Below are 14,583 nucleotides of genomic sequence, written 5' to 3' on the forward strand. Positions count from 1 at the left end.
TGAAAAGTACATATACACATGAAGTCAGTGTTATTGAAACTGAATATTGCATTAGTATCACAGATATTGTTACTTAAAAAATAGAAATGTCTGTATTAGACAGTGTAATTTTGAACCAACAATTGATACAGCAGAGCTAATCCATTTCTGTGGTCTATAAGGGTAGGAGTGATTCCAAATATCTGCTATTTTCCATATTCAATCTCTCTGAATGCACTCTCCTTATTCCCAAATCTAGTCATTTTTAAAATAAGGATACCAATACTATAGTACTATGACCACCATGATGATTTTATTTTAATTTGATCATTTACATTAAAGGCCAAATAATGTCTTTGGTCCTGTAAATAGGGTCACATTACAAAATATAATGCATTAGAAATGAATTTATGGTATAAAATCCAATTCAAAACAAGCCCTCTATAACATGTAATAGAAAAAAATGTTTTAACAGAACCATCTTATTTAAATCTAGTTACATGCTTATAAATAGTAGTAGCACACTCTATTTACCAATTAATGAAACTGCAACCCACTGTGGATGACTCACTCCAAAACACTGCCACCAGGTAATTATGTGTATACAAACCTGCTATCACTACAAGTCCTGACATTCAGAGAGGTAGAAGAGTTATAATTCTCTATTTTGCAGAAGAATTTAAACTTTTAGGTAAATCTTACCTTTGTATGTGGTTTTATTAATTACATACAGTCTTTTAATTGTCCACTTTTAGAGGGGCCAAGTTTGAAGCTATACGTTGATGCAAAATGTGAACTCATGTTTTAAGGCAAACAGAGTTTGAAGTCCTTGAAATAGAGGCTAGTTAAAAGTATGTATTTCAGGATTGGAGAGATAGCTTATTGGTTAAGAGCACTTGTACAATCATGAGAACCAGAGTTCAGACTCTAGAACCCAGGGTACAAGCTGACCTTGGTGCACATCTTCCTGTCCACAAACACACAAGTAAAAAAATAAAAGAAATATCTTTAAAAAATAAGAATGGTGAATCTATTCTAGGTGAGCACAACATGGAAGGGGTTGTGCATACATCCACAGTCTGTGTATTTGAAAATTTCTTCTGGGGTCTACTCTATGCCATTTCTGATATTCAGTCATCTTACATGCAATTCTCCAATATGAAATAGATGACTTAGGGACATGAAACTGTATTTTTTTTACTGTGCATTGGAAGTGATGATGACAGGATCATACTCAGATGTCTTCTCAATGCTGTGGGTTCAATATAGTTTTACAGTATATGGTTACACATGGAACCTATTGTCTTAATTGCTGTGCGAATTATAGAAATATATCCAAATTGGAAATCATTTTCCTCTGTGGTTTAGTCTATTCTTATTGGTATTATCAAAGGTTCCTAAGCATACTGATTATTGTGTGTTTCCTTTTTTTTTATAATGCCCTCTTATTTGTGTGGAAACAAGTACCTCTATGGTAACAACAGACATTGCTTAATTCAGTATAATGGTACAGATTCATTATTGAGACAGGCAGTCTTTAGCAGCAGAGTCAGCAAGAGATATTTAAAATTCAAAAATCATTGGGCTTTTGTACTGACTACTTCATTTAAGGATGACCTGAGATTCTGTCATGAGGTGAGAGATTATATGACATCTGTTTCTATGCTTTCAGAATGCTCTATGATACAGGCAATGCTTCTTTTCCTCTGCTTTCTTTTTTGCCTCCCACATTTCATAAATTAGACAAGTGTATATAAATTAGAACAGTGAACACCTCTGTGATGACCTTTCTGTTATTCTGCTTTTGATTATTTCAGGGTTTACTTCTTGCTAGAGAGGCAAAGCATGCTGACACATTTCAGTAGTGTCTGAAAATCATGTCTGCATGGTATTTCATAAAATCACGTGCCGATCTTGAGGACCAGGCAGAGTAATTAAAATATGTTCTTGAAAGACATAACGGATCATGGATATGCTTCCAACTGATGAGCTTCACAATCCCTCAATTGTATAGATTTTCCTTAAAGAGAGTGGGCAGAAAAAGACAAGATCTCCCCAGTAAATTGGGAGCATGGGGATAATGGGAGAGGTTAGAAGGGGAGGGGAAAGAAAGGGAGGAGAGCAGAGAAAAATACATAGCTCAATAAAAATAATAAAAATGAAGATGCCTTTAGCAACCAGTTTTAAACAATGAGAGAAGGTATTACCACTTGAATAAATCTTTTAGCTTTCAAATCTTTTCCATCTGTTATTTCATGTAATGCTTTAAATAGCTTTCAAAGATAGACAAATCCAATGTCATTAGTTGATTGTCTTGGGAATGCAGCATGTTAAAACTTCAATGCCACTTGGTGGCAAGAGGTTGAGGAAGACAGTATGAATTGTCAGAAATAGTCTGGGATTCTACAATAAATTTAGTTTTAAATTTTCCTAGAGATCATGGCTACCTGGAAATCATGTCGGTTCTGAGGCTCATAATGATGCTCTGTTACATGTTCCAATAAGTGAACAAGCTGCAGTGGTTGGTGTAGTAAGTGTAATGGTGTACTGAATCTTCTAGGAGTCAATAAGGTCCTAAATAATCTTTTAAAAAAATTCTTTATTGAATCTTTAGGGGTTTCACATCATGTACCCCAATTCTGTTTGCCTCCCGGTCCCCTGATCCTCCCTCATCCCTGCTGCACTCCCTTCCTTATGAAATAAAAGAAAACAAAGTAAGTAAAAAGCAAGAACAACAACGATAAAAATCCAATAAACCAAAACAGAACATAAACCACACCAGGAACAGAAAAACTTCTGTTTCTCCTCTCCTTCCCCCTATCCATCACTTCTTCAGTTGTGCTGGTGGCAGTTGAGGATTTGGTATGTCATATAGTATACCTTTTTGCCAATTAGCTTGACTGGCAAATGTTCATTGCAATGATTCACTTGCTTGGTTCAAGGTCTCTAATTTTTGGTATACCATCCTCACTGGGTCCTCACCAGAGTTCCACTAGGGTATCCTGTGACTGCCCTCAGAGCCTTGGATATCTTGCAGGTATCGTTCCAGAGGACAAGTCCCTTCACAAGCTCCAGCACTTCCCAAATGGGATAGACGCTAGGGTTGGTTAATCCAAAGCCAAGTTGTGGGCCTGAACTATCTTGACCAAGAAAAGACAGATAATTAGTAATAGAAACACAGACATAGATACTTAATCTCCTGAGTATATAAATTGGGGAAGGGAACATTCCAGTCTCTTTGTTAGACATGACTGAGGATGTTCAAGCACACAGGCTTTGCCAAGATTATACTAGGGATTGTTTTGGATTAAAATGTATATATAAATTTCAGCAATAATCTTTTTAAAAGGGACTGTAAAAAGGGAATGCATAGAAAATGAAGCAGGAGGAACAACCATTATTATTACCCTTTTATAATAATAAACACATGTGCAACAAAAGCTAAACCAAGAGCAAAATTTTGGCTCTTTCTAAACTGTTTGTCTTCTACAAGTTCTGAAGTCCTTTACACAGTAAGAAATAGGAAGGATTCTGGCACTAGTACACCAGGTTCTGTGATGAAGTGGTAGAATAGATGCAAACAATCTAAAATACAGAAAAGAACAACTGATGGGCTTCTAGACAACACTGGGAAGATTTTTTTTTCATCCAACATTAATATATGTGAATTTTATTTCTTTTTTATTTCTTCTTTTTTTTCTTCTTTTTTAATTAAAATTTCCACCTGCTCCCCATTTCCCATTTCCCTCCCCTCCTCCCAAATATTGCCCCCTCCCCCCACTCCCCTCCCCCATCCCCACTCCTCTTCTCCTCCCCCCACACCATTCCCCCTCCCTCTCGATACTGAAGAGCAGTCCAAATTCTCTGCCCTGCGGGAAGACGAAGGTCTTCTATCTACGTCCAGGAAGGTGAGCGTCTAAACAGGCTAAGCTCCCACAAAGCCAGTTCATGTATTAGGATCAAAACCTAGTGCCATTGTCCTTGGCTTCTCATCAGCCTTCATTGTCCGCCATGCTCAGAGAGTCCAGTTTCAACCCATGCTTATTCAGTCCCAGACCAGCTGGCCTTGGTGGGCTCCCAATAAATCAGTTCCACTGTCACAGTGGGTGGGTGCATCCCTCGTGGTCCTGGTTTCCTTGCTCATGTTCTCCCTCCTTCTGCTCCTCAATTGGACCTTAAGAGCTCAGACCATTGCTCCAAATTGAGTCTCTGTCTCTACCTCGATCCATCGCCAGATGAAGGTTCTAAGGTGATATGTAAGATATTCATCAGTATAGGATAGGGTCATTTCAGGTTCCCTCCACTGGGAAGATTTTTAATGTGTCTGATTTTTTCTCAATATTTTTAATGTAATAACTTCATTTGGATGTCTGATTCAGATATAAGAGACACTTTCCCTATCTTAAAGTACTGCCCTTATGCTTAGTTTACAGAGCCAATGTCTTTGATGTCTATATGCATTTTTGCATTGTATATATTATGTCATTATTATAAAGTTATCACACACAAATTATTTGTACAACATAGAGTGATTTAGTACATCTTATAAACTTTTAATCTTTATAAGGCAGATCTGTCTATTGGGTAATCTATTGGAATGTGTAGATGTGAAATATGACTACTTCATATTATATTGCAAAACTAACAATTGATGATTCTTTGAGCTTAAGGACATGATAGAATCTAGGGACAATAATATCTTTAGGTAGTTAAAATTGTCTGTGTTCTCAAATCTTACATAAAGGTTTCCATCCATAGGGTAAAAGCTTATTAAAGTTAGGTTATGTGTGTCACTTCTTTCCATGCTACTACAACACATAGCAAATACTTCTGGAGATGATGGAAGCTAAGTAAATTTGTGTATTTAGATTTAAGGTAAATTAGAGAAATGGAAATACTGCTACTGCTCTATTCCAATCTAAAAAGGCACGAGTATTCAATCTTAGGTCTCCAGAAAGAGGAACTATAAATAAATATGTGAAAATAAAAGTGATTGAATTATTAATAGTAGAGTGCTAACTGCTAACCAATTACATGATTCTGAGTGAGGGCCCATTAATCTTTGAGTGTCCTTTATCCTTGTGTTCAAAAAAATTCATTAATCTAATGGTTCCTTTGGATCTATCCTCCTCAACATTATGATTGCCCAAAAGAGAACACTGCACTGCCTTCAACTCAAAGATTATCAAAACAGACATATCTGGGTATACTATAGTACACACACACACACACAAACACACACACACACACTCATGTACATGTACATGAAACAGACAAAGAAATAAAGGAGAGAGAGAGGAGGAGAGAGAGAGAGAGAAAGAGAGAGAAAGAGAGAGAAAGAGAGAGAGGAGAATAAAAAGGAGGAGGAAGAAAGGAAGAGAAACAATGATAGATTTATATTTGTGGGACTGTGTTTCATTAACTTTTTAGTATTGTATAATAACATAAAATTTTGAACATCTAATTTCATTGAAATATTATTAAAAATTATTTTAGTACCTGGACTACATTTCCCTGGTTTATACCTTAAGTTATTTAATCTGTCCTTTGCTGTCATAATATTATGCCCTTCCTTTAACATAGCTCTTTCCACATCTTGGCCTGTTTTCTTATGATAAATTGGTAGCACCTAAACATTTTAAAGATTTTTGATATCCTTTGCCAAACTGTTATATGGGACGAAAATAATACAAGATATGCTGCCATCTGTGGCTGAAACGATGGCTCAGTGGGTAAAATGAAGACCTTATTTCAGGTCTTCAGCACCTACATAAAAGCTATAATCTTAACACGGGGAGCAGGGTGCATAGACAGGCAGATAGTTCCTACGCACTTGTTGCTCAGTCAGTCTTGCAAAAACAATAAGCTGCAGCTTCAAATGAGAGACCCTGTCTCAGAACATAAGGTGGGAATGATAGATGAAGACAACATTAAACTTTAGCTTCTTCTAGTACACAGAATGGTTTACAGACCTGTACACATACACATACAATATGATGAGAGCAAACTCAGTGGATTGCATGCATGAAGCTTATGCTTTCTTATTTTTATAACTTTGAAAATTTGTTAAGTAAATTTATTAATTTAACTTAATTATTTTTCTAGATTATTGATGAGAAAAATATACTATTTTTAGTGGTTAATTGTACTTTTACTTTGGTACATTACATATTTGGTAATTTTGACTCTGTAGGAATTGCTTTTTTTCTGGTTGTCTTGCAAATATTGTTACACTTTGCGACTTGCCTCCTGGCTTTTAATGTGCATGTTTCCTAGTGTGAGAGCCTTATGTTTTTATATAGTCAGATATTGTAATCCCCTTTAAAAGGTTTCTACTTTTGCACTTTTTGGAAATGTCTGATTCACTCAAATAGTATGTAAAATGAAGCTATTATCTTCCTGGTGGAAATATGTGGGTTGGAGAGAATAAATACCCACACTTGCTTTGTGATTGTGGAAGTCTTTATGTAAAAGCATTTTATTGTGTTTAATCAATAATCATTCTTTTATCATCCTTTTTTGATAGACACAGTGGCAAGTTAGAAAAATTTTAAATATTTTAATAAAAATTGGTAAGCCATCTGATTCTAGTTCAGTATAATCCCTCAGGTATTTTATTTTTCAACACTTCTAATCATTTTTTACCTTCCTTTCCATTAAAATGATAGTGTTGAACTTTTGCTGAATTTCTTTCAATAAACTTTTTCATAGATATGGATTTATATACAGAAATCCCCTTTCTTCCTGCTTCTACATTCAAGTTACAGGTGTGTCTCTTTGCTTGGATGTCTTGTAGGGTAGGTATCTTTCTTAGCACAAAATATGCAACATAGATTAATTATCCAACACAATAGGAAGAAATTCCCTTTTGCTTTCTAAGTTTGTTGAATTTATTGTCAGCTTTATTATTGACATAGTAATAAAAGACTAATATTTGCATCAGCTTTGGATGAAGGTGATCAGAATAGCATTGCACAGAGAAATCCAGAGAGGAAAGATAATTCCTAATCCTAGGACATGGTTAATAGGAGTAGTAGAAAACATGCTCATAACCTCCCAGTTAAAGTTTTTAGAAGAAGCAAGAGCCTTGACTTTAAGATCTGTTTATGGCAAAAATAAGAACTGTAAATTCCTACAGACACAGCATAAGGATATAAATGAATGCATAGGCCTTTTGGTGACATCAGGAAAACTAAGCCATGATTATGAGGTCTAAACAAATTTTGCATGGGAAAATATGGAACCAGTGTTGTCAAATCTTTCCTGATTTTTAAAGGTAATCTGTAAATCTGGATTTTTTTGGTGCATTCAATTGATTACATGTTGCAAACTGGTTCATTTGTAAAAGCAAAAAAAAAAAGAATATTATGCAGCTATAGTAATCAAATTTGGAGGCCATGGTTTGGTAGTTTGGGCTTAGGCTATTAGAGCTGGAATGACTTCATTATGTTTTCCTCAAATTATAGATTTTAACCAATGCAGTTCCTTACTTCCTTAGAGCAACAAAAGATCGGAGCATCTTTGAACTTCTTGGGAGTACAGCAAAGTTCAGGTGTATTCACCTGTAGGAAAAGAGGATAGAAGACAGTGATAGGGAGAAAGGAAACTATAAAGAACCAGAAAGAAGAAGAGGAAGGAAAGAGATAGGGATGGAGATAGAGATGGATAGAGGGAGGGAAGAGAGAAATGATAGATAATAGACAGCGATAGATAGATAGATAGATAGATAGATAGATAGATAGATAGATAGATAGATAGATAAATGAATGAAAAGATAAGGATAAATACAACTGTCACCCACATCCAGAGGGCCTAATTTGGTCCTCTGCTGGTTTCTTCCTTGTCAGACCAGAGTCAGTGAGCTCCCATTAGCTCAGGTAAGCTGTTTCAGTGGATATCTCCATCATGGTCTCAACCTCTTTGCTCGTATTCTCACTCCTCCCACTCTTTGACTAGACTTTGGGAGCTCATCCCAGTGCTTCACTGTGGGACTCTGCCTCTATCTTCATCAGTTCCTGGATGAAGGTCCTATGGTGATATTCAAGATATTAATCAATTTGAATACAGGGCAAAACCAATTTGGGCCTCCTCTCCTCTATTGCTTAGGGTCTTAGTTGGGGTCATCCTTGCAGATTCCTGGGAATTTCTCTAATGAAAGGTTTCCTGCTAGCCCCCTAAAGTCTCCCTCACTCAAGATATCTCTTTCCTTGCTCTCTGTCTCTGTCCTTCCCCCATCTTGACCATCCCATTCCCTCAAGTTCTCCTCCCCACACCCCTTTTTTTCTTCTTCTCCTTCTCCTTCCATTCTGTTCTCCCTTCTCCCCCCTGTAGAAGGAGCAGCGGGCCGCTTCCTGCCACTCAGCTCCCGGCTGCCTGGCTAGCTTATGCCCCGGAATAACAATACACAAATTGTATTCATTTAAACACTGCTTGGCCCATTAGCTCTAGTCTCTTACTGGCTAACTCTCATATCTTGCTTTAACCCATATCTAATAATCTGTGTAGCACCACGAGGTGGTGTCTTACCAGGAAGATTCTAGTGTACGTCCATCTTGGGCTGTAGTTTCATAGCATCTGCCTGAGGCGTCTTACCTCACTGCCTTCTTCCTCTCAGTGTTCTGTTCTGTCTTCCCCACCTACCTATGTTCTGACCTATCAGGCCAAGCAGTTTTCTTTATTAATCAACCAATGAAACAACAGATAGATAAAGACCCTTCTACATCATCCCCCACCCCTATTCTGATAATTTTCTCAGGATATCTTGTCTATTTCCTTTTCCTAGTGGTGTTGGCAGAGGCTGCTCATTCTTTTTCTGGCTTTTCAGACTAGAAATAATCACACCAAGGCTATATTAATTATGACACTGCTTGGCCTATTATCTTAAGCTTCTTATTAACTAGCTCTTAATTCTTAAATTAATCCACTTTTATTATTTTATACTTTACCAAGAGGCTCAAGGTTTACTGGCAAGGTTCCTGGGTGTCTGTCTTCTTCAGAGGCTACATGGAATCTCTTTGACTCTGTCTTCGTTCTTTCCCTATCTGCTTAGAATTCCCACCTTACTCTATTCTGCCATGTTGTAGGCCAAAGCATCTTCATTCATTAATCAATATAAGCAACACATATACAGAAGGACTTCCCACACCATTTCCCATTTTTATTCAAATAAAAAAGAATTTTTAAGTTTAATACAGTAAAATTACATGTACAAAACAGGTATCATAGCCGGGCGGTGGTGGCGCACGCCTTTAATCCCAGCACTTGGGAGGCAGAGGCAGGCGGATCTCTGTGAGTTCGAGACCAGCCTGGTCTACAAGAGCTAGTTCCAGGACAGGCTCCAGAGAAACCCTGTCTCGAAAACAACAACAACAACAAAAAAAAAACAAAACGAAAAACAAAACAAAACAAAAAAACAGGTATCATGTAAGAATTATGGTTACAGTATTACAATATTTATATTTATTTTATCTTTTATCTTAACTAAGAAAACTATAACTATCAATTTTTTAACTCCATCAAAGACCTCAGAAGGATATAATATTACCTAAGTAAACAGGAAGTGCATTGTAAGCCTCCTTTAACATTATATAATTGACAGACATCTCACTGTCTGGACAGTCACCCAAAGTTCTTTTGAAACATTGGGTGTCCATATTTAGCCTACCTGGCCCATAGTATCTGGTATTTTTTTTATGAAACAGGAAATTTTAAAGAAAGTTTTGTCTATATTGGCAATTTATCAGTTGTTGTCTGAGGTTTCTGTTCTGCCCAGTTCCCACAATCATTAAATTCCAAAGAATTCACATAGAGGTCTACATTAGTTATAAACTAATTGACCCACTAGCTCAGGCTTTGTACTAACTCTTAATAACGTATACTAGCCCATTATTCTTGTCTATGCTAGCCATGTGTCTCAGTACCTTATTTAGTGAGGCAGTCACATCTTACTTCTTCTGTGACTGGGTCATGACTGTGTACCAAGCTTTCCTCTTCCCAGAATTCTCCTGTTCTAATTGGCCTGCCTCTACTTCCTGCCTGGCTACTGACCAATCAGCGTCTATTTAAAATATAATTGACAGAATACAGACCATTGTCCCACACCAATCAGTCACTTTTTTTGTGTGTCCTTCAGAATGTCTGGTATATTCTTTCATGAAGCAGGAATTCCAAAGGACTGTCTTACCTCTAGGGAAGTTCAGCAGTCATTTTTTGGTGGATCCTGCATGTCAAATTCATAGAGCATAACATCAAACAGTCCAGGCAAGCAGTTTAATGCCCAAATGACTAATAAACACCATAAGGTATCTATTTGATGCCCACCAGCTTTTTCAAGTAAATTTGTGCTGCCAGGAGAAAGATGACTTTCTCAATATCATGAAAAGTCCTAAGTTCTTACAACATTTTAAATGCCATATTTTGTTAGTCTTTGAAAGGTTTGAAGAATACCTATCCATCTGAAATATATCTTTGTCTAGAAAACCAAATTAACATGACTACAGACTTTACTATTATAGATGACTATCTATTAACCTGTATTTCATAATTATACATTACATTTTTAAATGAGCTTGACAAACAAAATAGCTTAATCAAAAGCAGAAATGCATATAACAAAATTGATCTTAAATCTGTTTCAATAAACCAAGATCCATACCAATGTAAAGTATTCATCTCTATAGCATATCCCCCTTTAAATGTAAACAAACATTTATAAATAATCATTTAAGGAATTTGGGTGTAGTTTTTCCAAACTGCTTCCTGCTGTTTCTTGGACAAAGTATTTTGGGGGGTTCATAGAGACCTTTTGGTGGGAATTGTTCTGTCAAACCACATTAGTCTGGAAGGAACCCAGAGTTTCTCATCCTCTGTGGAAACAAAAATAGAACCTCTTTTCCAAAGTAACTTTTCCTTAGACCCAAATGTTGAAGTCAAAATACCTTTAAAGTATATATGTTAGTTTAGCTTAACAGCCCATACAATGAAATATCTGTATGTAGCTCATGCACATCAGTAGTATAAAGAAAATACAATAATATACATAATTATTCAAACTCTCTGTGTATATTTCATCTTTATGTGGCTCATTTTTCTTACTCTATTACCTTTTATGTTAAAAGTTTAATATTTATTTTATTATCTTTGCTCTTTTAATCTATGATCTATATATGTTTTTTTAGGGTGCTCCTTGTTACTTATCTTTTTTGGGTTTGTGGATTATAGGCTCGTTATCCTTTGCTTTACAGGTAGTATCCATTTATGAGTGAGTACATACCATGCTCATCCTTCTGAGTTTGGGGTACTTCACTCAGGATAGTTTTTTCTAGTTCCATCCCACCTGAATGCACCCAATCTTGTCTTATCTCAGAAGCTAAGCTGAGTCAGGCCTTGTTAGTACTAGAATGGGAGACTGTTTACTTTCTAAACTTTATAGCACCTGTTTTTTTTTTTGTTCCAAACTGCAATACAGGTTTTGGAATCATAGTTCTATAATTATAATAAGTTATAATTATATCATATCCCCCTTTCATTTCTTCCCTCCTACACTTTTCATGTGCCCTCCATGCTCTCTCTCTTCTCTCTCTCTCTCTCTCTCTCTCTCTCTCTCTCTCTCTCTCTCTGTCAAATTATAAAAGATATGTCTATCTCTTTTACTGTTCATGGAATGGCTACTCTGAATGATAGTTTACATAGTCTCCTAGAAGATAAGCACGTTATAACTCTCTGAATGGAAGAAGGCTTTAGTCTTCAGGGTGTGGTTTCTGGAGCACTATAGAATTGCCTGCATCCTTAATTCACTATCACAGATGATAAATATCTGGTGTCAAAATGTAGCACAACATTCTAGAGCAGCAGCACCTTAAACACTATGAATTAAAACAACTTAAATTCTGATGGACAGGCCAGTGAAAGCTGAGTTGCTAAGAGTGTAACCTAAATACTAGTATGTTTGACAACTCTGAAAGGAATTCCATGTGAGGCTAAGTTTGGAATTCAGTGTTCTTTGTACTTTTTAATATGATCTGATGCCAGCAAAATGTTCCAGAAAACATTCTTCATTTTCTTTAGTTTTTGCGTGTATACCTGATATATCTATTTGCTTTTAAGACTCTATGGAGTCAAAAATAACAATAAACCCTATTGCTTTCTTTAAAAAATGGAGATAATACTTGTTTTTCTTGTTTTATAGGGCTATAGTGAGGATGTAATGAAATGATATAGGGAAAAGTGCTTTGTGAACTCTCAAGAGCTATCTATAAAATTGCTTGCCTTTCCACATTCCAGACCCATATTTTCTTTCTGCACATATATTATTTATTTCTTGTAAAACAATGGGCTTCCAAAGAGCATGAAATTTATTTCTAGGCTTACTTACATCTGTTCTGCATTTTAAATTAACTTTATGATCATTTTCTTATGGCAGACCTTGAGTGTTTCTTTTATTTTCTGTCTCTTGACAGCTTTACATTGATCCAAAATTAGCCTACTTCACAACTCTTAATTATTGGCAATGTCTCTTGTAAGTATTTGAACAATTCATGTAAGCTCCAAAGAACTTGTAGATTTTTCAAAAAAAAAGTGCAGCATATTTTTACAAATACAGTCTATATTTTATTTTTTGAGATTAAAATACAACACAGTCATTTCTCTCTTCCCTTTCCTCCTTCCAAGCTCACACATATATCCCTCCTTGCTCCTTTTCAAATTCATGGCCTATTTTTTCATTAATTGTTGTTACATAAAATCACAATTTATTAAAATACAGAGTTGTAGAGCCTGATCACAATGGATACAGCTACAAAACAACACTGCACCAAGGGTTCAGGGATCATTACATAAGTGGGTCTGGCAGAAAGATTGTAAGATTAATGAGTTTGCTTTTAGAGTGTGTTTCCTGATAATACCAGGAGGTATATACATTATGTCTCACCAGCATGACTGTCTAAAATGAACAGAGCAAGGACAACAGCATTAGACATACCAAAGTACACTGAGAAACCCAGGAGCCCTCAACCCTACACAAAGAACTGAGGCAATTAGGGAATGCTGAGAGAGGGAGAAATAGTCTTTCCTAGGGAACAGTATGTCAATTGGTTATACAGTGTTTTTGTTTTTGAGAAATTTCTATGACATATGATGAGATGAGATATTAAATTCCACTAACAATATACATGGCAGATACACATTTACTAGTATTTGGTCTAGTACTGATCACTCATAAGTTTGATGAAGTATCTTTCTTTGACAGAAATGTCGTGACCTTTAAAATACAATGAGCAGTATTCTTGGCGGGGAACCAGGCAATAAATTCCCCATGCCTTTGCTACACTGTGCCTTCTCATGGTAGCATATCTTCAAATCCAAACATATGGGTAGTATAATTTTATAATCTTCAGTAAAGAAATACTTGTACTTATGCTATTATTTATTTTTTTGGCTTTTAGTACAAACATGAGTATAGTAGAAGTCTTTGTAGTCCTTGGAGTCACATCCATAGTAAATATTTCCATTCACCACAGTAAGCCATTTTTTACAAGCTAAAACTGGTTGGTTTTAAATTGCCATCTGAGTGCAATGCCCTTTATTATATCAGTATAGTAGCTCCAGAAGGTACATTATAAAGCTGATGATTTCTGGGAACAAGACTCCCAGTGGCAGGAGACTAAGGATACAACACAAATTCAACCATGCTTATTTCAAAAATTGGGTTAAGTTGAAGTCTTTTTGCCTTGAATAGTTTTTACCTATAAAAGAATATTACTACCAGATGTCCACATATCACTGCTTTCTTGAGCAAAAACTAAAGGTCTTGAAATTGTAACAATATCCTGTAGGAATCTAAAACTGGGAAGAGCTTTTTGAGACACCGAGTGAGATATATCATATGATATATGTGATAAAGTATTAAAGAATTATAAAGATACACTATATGCATAGTCACTATTACAAAAAGGGCAGGAAGACTGTAATAACCAAAAGATCAAAGTTTTTCTTTAAGGGCAATTGGCCCCATGTCCATGATTATACAGGTAGTGAAAATTGGACTTTATATGTTATGAAAAACTAGAAAATTAAAGAAGATGCAAAATTGTGGTATGTAGGAAGGTTGAGATGGCTCCGTTAGGAATTAGGGGGATGAGTTTCAAGGTGAATGCAAATAAAAATACAGTAAATGTATAAGATGGAGCCTCAGATTAATTTTGGTTTGCATTTCCTTGATGGTTAAGAATGTTGAACATCTACTTAAATGTTTTCTGGAAATTAGACTACTTCTGTTGAAAATTCTCTGTTTAGATATGTATCCCATTTTTAAAACTAGATTACTTGGTTTATTGATACCTAGTTTATTAAGTTCTTTATATATTTTGGAAATTAGTAGTCTTTTAGATATGGGATTGGTGAACATTTTTTCACATTTTGTAGGGTGCTGTTTTGTCCTATTCATGGTGTCCTTTGTCTTATAGAAATGTTTCAATTTCATGGGGTCCCATTTATTGTTGATTCTAGTGCCTGAGCTATTGGTGTTCTACTCAGGAAGTTGTCTCCTGTGCCAATATGTTAGCGACTATTTCCCACTTTCTCTTCTATCAGGTTCAGTGTATCTGG

The sequence above is a fragment of the Chionomys nivalis genome, chromosome X, assembly GCF_950005125.1.
Source record: "Chionomys nivalis chromosome X, mChiNiv1.1, whole genome shotgun sequence".
Classification (NCBI taxonomy): Eukaryota; Metazoa; Chordata; class Mammalia; order Rodentia; family Cricetidae; genus Chionomys; species Chionomys nivalis.